Raw genomic sequence first — 10,846 nt, 5'->3', positions numbered from 1 at the left:
AACGTTTACCAATAGGTAGATAACTCCATGACAACCGTTTTAATAGCTCACTCGAAGCATTTAAAATTCCTTTGTCCCGGCCTGTTTTCATGTGCTGAAAGCAGCATGCCCGAAAATCATATTAACTTTCTTATGCCATTTAAACTTACTCCAAACGGTCTAATATTTTACAAGTAGTTAGATAACTTCTAAAAAAACATATTAAAATCTTCCTCGAAGCATTTGGATTTCGTTTGCCTATTGTTTCAGGTGACCAAAGATTCAGGTCACACATTCACTTTGATTCTCTAATGACCCCTAAACATAGCCCTATCAATTTCATGTTTCTATAGCATATTCACAACATATATAAACATCTAAAGATAATATATCTTTATCATTTAAAAGCCATTTGTCATTTATTATAAGAGGTCAAATTTCTCATGTGTCACATATTCTTACATAGATTTACAATAAATTAAGAACAATGGGTTCTTCAATTATTGCATTTATAACATTGATCATCTCATCTGAAGTGAATCCGTCATCCTTCCTGTAAAATAGGTGAAGCACTTTGGTCATTTTCCAGAACAAATCCTTGCACGCTCTTGGAACGACACTGCTCTTTTCCTGCAAAACTAGTTTTAGCAGTTCTCTCCTCTTACTAGCAATAAAACTCTTCAACTCCTTAATGGCCTCTTCCTCAATATTGATACCATCACCATGAATTATGCACAACGATACAGCATTCAATTTCCCTTCATCAGACTCTCGCTGCAACAACAGAGATTACTAACTCGAAAACTAACCATCTCGAAAGAGATTTTACTAACTTTTCTTTTTCTTTTGCTCTCTACATGTGTGAATGTAGGAAGGTTAAGTCTCACATTAGATAGATGTCACAAAAGTAAGTGATTAATATAACATTATTAAGCCCAAACCCAAAGGTTTAAGTTTTTTGATTGAGTGATATTCAAATATATAATATTATGGTCTGTCTTAAAAGTTCCCCAATGTGTCAATCTCCAGAAAAAGTGGTATCAAAGCCAATAGTAGTATAAGGTATAGTGGACGATAGTTATCCCTTTTGCAGTTGAAGCGGAGATGGTGCACATGCACAGATGGTAGGTATCTTTCATGGTTGGAGCAAGGACAAAGTTGCATGGCATAGATAAGACCTACCCCACACAAGTGATCGTAGAGATGACCCATAAGATTGACTCACACATGCGGGAGAGCTCGATTGAGAATACATGTGTAATTTTTTTTTTTTCTTTGAAGGTCAAATACATTTAGTTAGAACAAAGATGATGTGCATGCATGGATGGTGGGTCCCATTCATTGAAGCATGGACAAAGTATTGCATGGATAAAGCTCACATAGTCCTCACAAGTGATCCTAGGAACGACTGCTATAAGATTGATAACCGTTCGAGGGCGAGTGTAGTGATGTAGCGATGGACTCACATGTGAGATGGAAATTGTTGAGTATACATGTGTAAATGTAGAATAATTAAGTTGCACAATGGATAGATATCATAATGTGAGTGGCTAATATAACATAATTGGGCCCAAATCTAAAGATGTTTTTAGGTTGAGTAGCATTCCAATATATGATATTATGGTCTTACTTGAACACTGCCAAATGTGTCAATCTCGTTAACATTTTACATGGTGAATGAGAGGTTCTTGTGCCTTAAAGCTCTGTATATCATTCAAAAGACGCCCGCAAGTGCCCGAAAGCTCAAATAGATGACGGATTTCTGGAGCTCGAACAACCTCTTCCGAAAGCTTAGGCCCGAGAAAATAGAGGGCTGGGAGGACAATAGATCCCGAGGCAATTGATATGCACCCATTTGTCAGATACTCATCCATTGTTGGCATTGACTTGTCCCTCAACCACTCAGCTTCCTTCAACATAGACTTGAGTAAATTCAACCACTGCAATGAAAGCATGACACACATCATCTATGTTTGAACGAATAAATAAATCCAATATGAGAAACCCCTTCAAGGATTTTTTTTTTTTTTTTTCTTTCTTTTTTCAGATGCCATCTAAATTCACATTTTAAGTAAGTCTCCATAAGAGATGAAAATGAACCAATTCCATCACTATTCCTCATACATAACCTCTATTTCGAAGGCTAATAATTAAATCAGTCTTAAAATCTCTTTAGGTTACTTTAAAGTGACAACTTGAAGATAGATAATTGTATCAGTCAGAGCCTTAGGGGAGATCAGTAGCACTATTAGAAAAGCCGTAGAAAGTATTATATCCAAAACAAATAGCAATAATTGAAAAAAAGAAGAAGAAGAAGAAGAAGAAGAAGATTTCATCTCACAACGTCAATTATGTCACTTATCACGCTACGTCCTTGCCATGTTAATGCTTTATCTCCAATCTCACAGATTGTGCTGTGAAGTGCTGAAAATATAATTTCAACTTTCTCAGAACAACAATCAGTGTTGACATCTACATCCCACCTGTGGTCAGTTCCCATAGCATCATCAGTTACATAATGGAAAGACAGTACTCTAAATTGAAATCATGCAAAAATAGGGAAACATACTTCTCAACCAGTTGTATAAGGTTGACCAGTTCCTCTTCAGAACCTCCAACGTCAAAGAAATCATCAACCACTGTTGTGAGAACCCCATTTTTGGCCCATGATATTCGGGCATCAGAAAGTTCAGAGGGAAAAAGAGTTGCCACAGCAGAGAAGTAACAGTAGGCCAGCTTCTGCCTAGCAAACTTTAATTTGTCTAATCTGTTCTATGTAACCCACCTACTTATATAAAAATGAAAATATACAAACAGAAGATGATATTCAGCTTCCTTTCATAAATTAAAGCAAAAAGTTACCTCAATGACTTACAATCTCATCAAATTTTCTTGATATTCCATTTAAGTAACAACCACGAGTAACGGGAGCCCAGTAAAACCAGTGATTCCAGGTTAAAATGATTTTTAGAAAAAATAAATAAATTAAAAAGAATATGAAAGTTTCTTCCAGTACAGTATGCAAAAGAAAGACTAAAGTTGCTTCTAGGTTATTTTGCCAACTTATCCTGTTGCATGTGCCAACATTGAGCCAGCTATAATGAAAATTCCAAGAAAATGCCAGTTGATTCATAATAGTTGAAAGTAGACAAAGATATGGACCTTGCAAGATGACTGAGTTCTTCACGATGGATTGATTGGCAATTGTTGAAGTCTTTGTTAGAAGATATGAAGGGCTAGAATATATGGATATACTTTTCATATATTCTATATTTGATTGATATTGTAATATTTCATATTTATGGTGTGTCGTAACCAAATCATAGGGATTTAATTATTATATTTTATGAGAATTTGATTACCATATTTGTATCTACTTTACACACCCTATAAATAGGGACCTTTGTATTGTAAACAACTATGCAATAAAGAAGCACAATGTAGTCTATTATAAGCTTCCGCTTTTTCTCTTCCTCTCTCTCTTTCTCTCTCTTTCTTACATAAAATTCTCTTGTCTCTATTCCATTATTCTACTATTTGTTTTAAGTTTTTCTATCCTATTATATTTTCTATCAGTCTTCCACTGCCAGTTTCAAGAAATCTTCGTTGCCAATATTTGAACAACTGGTATAAGAAAAGTAAGAAGGATAAAGCGGTAGTTCAAACTAATAATGGCTAATTCCTTACCACAGCTAAAATCTTCATAGAGAGAAAAGAATAGGCAAAGAGACCACCATAGTTTTACCAGTAGGAAGTTTTTAAAATCCTTATATTATTTCTGTTGTAATGCTCAATGGCTCTCTTGTTTGATAACCGTCCCTGATTTGCATGGTAGGGAAAGTTCAGAGCATTGTCCACCTGAAATGATCAAAGGTTGCAATTTTCTGAGATTTTCCTTGGATTATTAAAATGAACACCACTGTAACTAAAAATGAACGACAATAAATCAGTGAAAGGGGTTTTACTGCAGGAACCTCTTGGACAAGATATTTGTTCAGTCGATCTGGGTGAATCGAACCATTTGATAATTCTCGTCTCAGGAAATGTATAGTCAAGAAATTTTGTTTCTCCAGAACTGATTCATCATGATGTATGATGATTTCTGAAGCCCTAAATAATTCCATCACAGCACCGATGTCCTTCAAATATCCTCCCAGGGTACTGGAGAAATGATCCTCCTGTAAAAAGCGGGTAAATGGATCTACAGAACAGGATAAAAAGTTAATTAAACCCTTCCTGACCAATCAAAATCTTGTAGGCCATGTCTCCTAAATCACCAAGTACCAGAAGAAACATCAGATCCATTAACACGTAACATCCGAAAGGCCATTGCACAGGTGGTAGGATCTAAAAATACTTCTTCCTTTCCCTGAAGCCAGTATCTGTTTAATGGCAAATGTCATGGTTCCAATAAATGTTAACTATATGCAATCCACAAACTCAAACTAAGTCTGTATTACAAAATTAATTACAGAGAATAGGATGAATTAATTATTCTTCAAAGTTACTAGCTAACACGCACCTTATTTGGTGCATTCATCAGAAAAGGACATTACCTGTACGTTTCATCCAATACACTTTTGATCTCTCCTCTGAAATGACGATCAATTCCCAACCTTTCAAGACTATCAATCATAAAAAGACGCGTATATATATCTAGTGGATAAACCGTAGGAACTGGGAAAAAATCGTTTGAAGATAACCATTCAACAGTCAGAGAAATAAAAAATGTAACTGAAACAAAATAGCAAACTATTGACAACTTTGGAGGGAGGAACCTGCATTTCCAAACTTTTCTAGGAGTGAACAGAGGTACTGAAGGCAACCAGAATTCTTAAGGTGAGTAAAAGCAGCTGCTGTGGTTGCCGGCGAATTAAACAGTGATCCATTCTCTCTTTGATATTTCATGACCATTTCCCAGTCTTGTGACTTCCCCAGTCCCTCAGAAACATATGCTAAGTAGGTTCTCCTTCCTTCCGAGTTGCTTCCATAGCCTCTATAATTAGATATGGGATGAGTCAGTCAGAGAATTTGTGACGACCCCTTTTTTTTTTTTTTTTACAAAACATCCACATAATCATTAATCCCTTAAAATATAAACGGATCTTTACAGTGGCACGACGATATGTCGCAAAGCCAACATATGTACATACCCCAAAATATGTACCTGGCAAATCAGTGTATAACATCTATCAACTATGCAGCAGAAAACATAACCTAATAGCGAAAGTCACATCTTATACACCTATCACAAATAATTACAACAAAGAGCCATTAAATAACTATATGATTAAATATTTCCTCGAATTAAATACATAACATAAATGGCTTAACAAAGATCATGTGGCACAAGCGTCACAAGCCATAATCAAAATACCTAAAGGAGTAGACATCCCGCGGTCTAACACATTACAACCGTCGCGTTGAGCTTCAGTCATAATATCCTCAGTATACTTCTACAACACCATATACTACGACTGGAATACCTGCAGCCAAAGAAACATCATCTATACGGTTGTGGGGGTTTGCCACATCCGTATAGGTGGAATTATGAGCCCACCGCCTTAGCATAAATAATTACACTAAGACCTCAGAGGTATACTATTCACTGAGTTTTCGCAAAGAACCAACTTTTCCTTTTTAGTCATGCGTACACTATAACAGCTACCAATTTTATAAACTTCTGTTTTGAAAATCCCCATAGCTGATATAGCATACACTGACAAATAGAAAGCATTTTAACATACTAGGCAGCTAATATTATTCGTAGGAGATTCATTATAGAAAACAATGGCATTTAAATCATGCAACCATCCGATACCAATATACATAAGTTCTTTTTCTATCAAGACTCTTATGCATACTAACACGTCTAGCAAAACTACAATATACTTATCATGAAAACATCACACAATTTAAACAATGCTATGCATGCTCATGATAGTCTTCTTCTTCATTGTGAGCCTTACGCTCTCTTCGTTATTATGAGCCTTACGCTCTCTTCGTTATTATGAGCCTTACGCTCTCTTCGATTATTATGAGCCTTACGCTCTCTTCGTTATTACGAGCCTTACGCTCTCTTCGATTATTATGAGCCTTACGCTCTCTTCGTTATTATGTGTTCATGCTTTATGCTTTACAATTCAAACTCTATACTCCTATTCTTTGCAAATCATGCTTTCTTCAAATACCATGAACCAATCAACATGAAATTTCATCATTCTTCTTTGCATAATTAAATCCCAACTACAACACACTTTCAAATACTTCAATCAATTCAAAACCTTTCATTCATGCATCATTTCATAACATCATTGGTATTTCAACATAATTGAAACTACTTAAAACATCCAAATCATACATGTTAACATATCGTTGGTTCAGTAAGAAAATCATATATCATTTGCATTTCTATAAAATACATAAAAATATCTTTTCTCAGTGAGTAGAATACTCACCTTGGCTGCATTGGACCCTTGACTTGAACATCCCATCGGATTCTAGTCACTTGGACTCAACATTGGAGAATCAGTTAAAGTCTCCAATCCTGAGACTATCCTGCCAACATTATAACGTTAGACTATGCTATGGGACTCATTCCATGACCCTAAAACTACCCGCGTGCTCACATGTCGTATTACTCGCTTCTAAGTCTAGTTAACAATCTTAAACTATTATTAAGTTATCATTTGAGTCTAGGTTCATATTTTATCCTTTTTAGTGTCCTTGAGTTATGCTAAGTGTTTTATCTATCTACTTGCTAAGATTAAGTTACATTATTATTGTTAATCATTTTTATAACTTGTTATTCATCTACTAAGTTAACATATATGTTCAACTTAAGCCATATACATGTATATGTATACATATATACATATACACATACAACACTTAAGCCTAATCCACTGATGCCCATAAATGTCAAGTGTTCATGTATAGGTGAATTGGTTACTATGTTATCACCTATTGGATTCATATTACACTCATTGATTCTTGTATTTCTTTTTCATCTAATCATTCACTTATTATCCATGTTAAGCCCTTCACTTATAGCTACTTTGTCTCATTTCTCAATTAGCATAAAGATTAGAACATTAACACTAACAACCACAACCAAATACCATCTCGTAGTTAGCATACCTTCAACGCCGTAATGAAGAATTTAACCATTAATTAACAACTCATTCCACGTTAACCCGACTTTATCACCACCTAGGATATCCAACATCATAAGCATATCATAAAACACATTTTAGCCCTCACTAATTAATTATCCATCAAAACTCATACTAAAGATCAAATCAACTATTTCCAATAAATACCTCAAAATCCTCATCTACATATTAAAATCAATTTCTCATTTAATCATAATAACCAACAATCCATAACAAACCAACTTAACCAAAAATCCATATTCCAACACACCTTCATCATAGCAAATCATATATCCAAGCTTCATGCACATCCCCATTTGGCTAGCACATCATGGGAACCCCCCAAATTGACCTGATTTCAAGTTATAAATTTAATAGGCACAACGAAATTTACAAAGAAAAGCTTCAAGCTTACCCTTCTAGTTTCCATGGATTAGATCCCTTAGTAAACCACTCAAACTAACTATAATCTTCACAAAACCGAAACCCACTCTAAATCACAATACCCATCAAATGGCTCAATCAAAACAAACTCAATCCTATTTTAAATCCTAAATTTAAATATCAATCCAACAACATAATCAAAGCCCCAAATCACAACCTAAATTCAGATTCAACAACGTGCACCTTCAAAGTTACTCCAAATTAGAATTTCAATAAATAAAATCAAACTTCACTCTCCTTACACGACCATAACAAGAGGCTAACTAAGCTCTACAAAATCCAAACATCAATCACCAACACTCCAAGAGTAGAAATTCCATACAAATATTAAACGGCCATAACCAACAAGAGCTACCTAAACTCAACATCAAGATGCTAATCAACCAACCACCACGGAAACTTAATCCAAAGGCTTTAAGAGAACAATAATTCAACACCAATATCAATTTTCATCAAACCAACAACGCAATCAACATAAATTATCTAGAAACTAAAAATACCCATAAAATTAGTCTCACAAGTATAATACCCACATATGCACATACACACTCGGCAACCTCATTGAGACCATCAAAGTATCCCATTGATTATCTCCAAATATATGGACAAAATCAAACTTAATCCAAGTAACCATCAAAGTCTCATTTGAAATCAAAGCCAAAGACCCATTCGGTTAACCCTACAAAAATCCCCTCCTCCAAAACTCACCAAATTAACCCAACCGGTTACTCATCCCAAAATCACGATCGGCTAAACATCTCACGCTCAAATTCAGTACAAAACTAAACATCAAAGGCCAAAAATTATCAATCTAAAATACTATAGAATTACAAGAAATTACCTCTTGAAGGTTTCTCAAAACTACCGAAAATCCCATGAAAATTGCCAGAATCATCCTTGCTTCACCGAAAATCGCCTCCCCTGCTCCTCCGGCAACGACCCACTGGAGATTGGACCTTCGATCGGTCAGAGCATCTCGGTTTTTCTCTCGTGGGTCTCTCGAGTCCGTGACTCTCTCCATCTCTTTTGGTTCATCTCTCGGTTGGGCGTGTGAAGGAGGATTGGGAAATGAGGAGAAGAAAAGGAATAAGGGAGAAGGGAAATGCGTTGTGCGATGGGGAGAGGGACTGTTGGTGCTGCGTGGAAAACAGAGAGAGAGTGAGGAAGAAGAAAGAAGAAGAGAAGGAGATGGAGAAAGAAAAGGATAAAGTGGTCAACCGAGAAAGGAGAGGAAAAAGAAGAAAATGAAAGAAACTGAAAAGTAGGAGATGGGCGTGCGTTCCAGGGAGAGAGGGAGAGAAAGAAAGAAAAGGAAAAGAAGGATAAGGGACATGTGGCGAATTGTGAGTGGTTGGAAGGGAATAATGAAATCATTTTCAACCAATAGGATAATGCCACGTGGCAGAGGGATTACCCCTTTCATTTAAAATCCAAACTAGTATAAATTACAATGGACCCAAAAATATTAAAATCGAATCTCTCGATTTTAATAATTAACACATGACCCCACATTTATTTTAATTGCTCACTACCCACTTAATTAATTATTTATTCCATTAGAACCTACTATAATAATTATTATTCTAATTCTACTATTTCATTCTTATTTTATTTTATTAACATAAACACTATCACCTAAAATATAATTATTAGTCCCATCATTAAACAAATATAATTTATTAAATGTTAAATTCTTATTAATCTTCTTGATCTTTACAGAATTCAGGGCTCATTCAGAAACTAAAACATTCCTTTCTCTTTCTATTGCTATGCTAAAGCATTAAGAAGAGTGTATTTCATATATGAACAGTCATATCGTACCACCCATGACTCAAATGTACAATTTTACTGTTTCAACAAACCAAGCCAACTAAGCCAACCAAGTTTGAGCAAGGTGGCTCAATTTTGTGAGGCCAGTACTCAATTTTATGACCCCAATAGCTTTACATCCCAAGTCAGAGAGGAGAGAACTTACAACATGCCCATTTTTGTCAGGGGCATTATACAAACACAAGCATAAAAATTCAAAAATAATAAAGCTGAGTAGAAACAAAAACTGAATTATAACTGTACGTTTTAAGCTCCAACTCTCCCTTGTGAACCAAAGCTTCTAAATTCGTTACTCCCAGAGGGATATTTAAATCCAAATTTTTGGCATACTCGATCATAGCATGAAATATTATATCAAATCCAATAGGAGAAAGTTGCTTCTCATCGGTAGCTGCTGCTATATTTGACTCAATAAAGAAGAGGCCTGCAAAAAGAGGAATATCCAGCTATTGGAAATAATGGAGGAGACTTTAGCAAGAAGAACATTAGAAATACCGTTATTCAATTGTTCTTCACCAGCACCCCATTGCTTTAGTGCAACGATACATGCTAAGGTAGATAAGAGGGCGTCTTTAACTAAGAAGGGATCACGATTAGGAAGACCCCACGAGCCATCACAGAGTTGATTATCCAATAACCAATTTACGCACTGAGGGAAAAAAGGTTCCTGCAGGGAATGTGGAGAAGGGACCATCGCTACCCAGGCAGTGTCATACGAGGAAAGAGAAAGTTCGACCTTGTTGAACATTTTCTTAATTCTTTGTTTAGTCTCCTCAAAGCACTGTATGAATAAAAAAGTACATTTTCTTAAATAAAGTTAACTGAAATGCCAGAATTCAAAGGAAATAATTTAACTGAATGCAGGATCATCATACCAATGCTGAACTCTTGGCTTTTGTTGCTACATTTAAACCAGGAACCATAGAAGCTGCTTGAGAACACAATATCCCAACAGAAACTGAAAATGGCATATAAAACGATAGAAATACAATTGAAATCGGTCAAACTACATCAGTAATAGATATAGTAAGAGAATTCTATAGTGAATCGAATTTGCTACATGTTAAAGTCCCACTTATTTGAGGCCAGTTGCATAATAATTATTTTTCTATTTGATTTTCTTATGGACAAAGTTTTCGGCCAAACTTTGTTGGAGCAATTTCCTCTAATCCAGTCTATTAATTGACATTTGTCTTTAGACCATATGGTCCTCACATACATTTTTAATATAATTAACATATCACATGTCACATGCATTTAAAAATGCATGTAACAATCGCGTGCTTTTAAGACAGATGTTAATTTCATCTAACCCAGTTTAGAGAATAACACAACTTTGTTATTTTCTTCTCGAGTGCAATATTTTCTAATAAGATAATAGGTCATCCATCAAGTAGTTTCTTCATCTCAGTCAATGTTCTCTACATCCAATCTCTAGT

The 10,846-nt window shown here is 35.3% G+C and overlaps 1 long non-coding RNA gene and 1 pseudogene across 1 annotated transcript; both read right to left on the bottom strand.

Moving 5' to 3' along the window:
* Window positions 1-441: 441 nt before the first annotated feature.
* On the bottom strand, window positions 442-10,362 carry LOC133874722 (ent-kaurene synthase TSP4, chloroplastic-like; annotated as a pseudogene).
* LOC133874724 (uncharacterized) lies at window positions 5,231-8,859 on the bottom strand. Its single transcript, XR_009901357.1, has 3 exons — window positions 8,419-8,859; window positions 6,438-6,537; window positions 5,231-5,486 (listed from the first exon to the last, which is right to left on the bottom strand). It is a non-coding gene; the product is annotated as an uncharacterized LOC133874724 (long non-coding RNA).
* Window positions 10,363-10,846: the final 484 nt, after the last annotated feature.

Source organism: Alnus glutinosa, chromosome 8 (genome assembly GCF_958979055.1).
Source record: "Alnus glutinosa chromosome 8, dhAlnGlut1.1, whole genome shotgun sequence".
NCBI classification, from domain to species: Eukaryota; Viridiplantae; Streptophyta; class Magnoliopsida; order Fagales; family Betulaceae; genus Alnus; species Alnus glutinosa.
The sequence above is the reverse complement of the archived record's forward strand: the minus strand, read 5'-3'. Positions and strand labels throughout refer to the sequence as shown.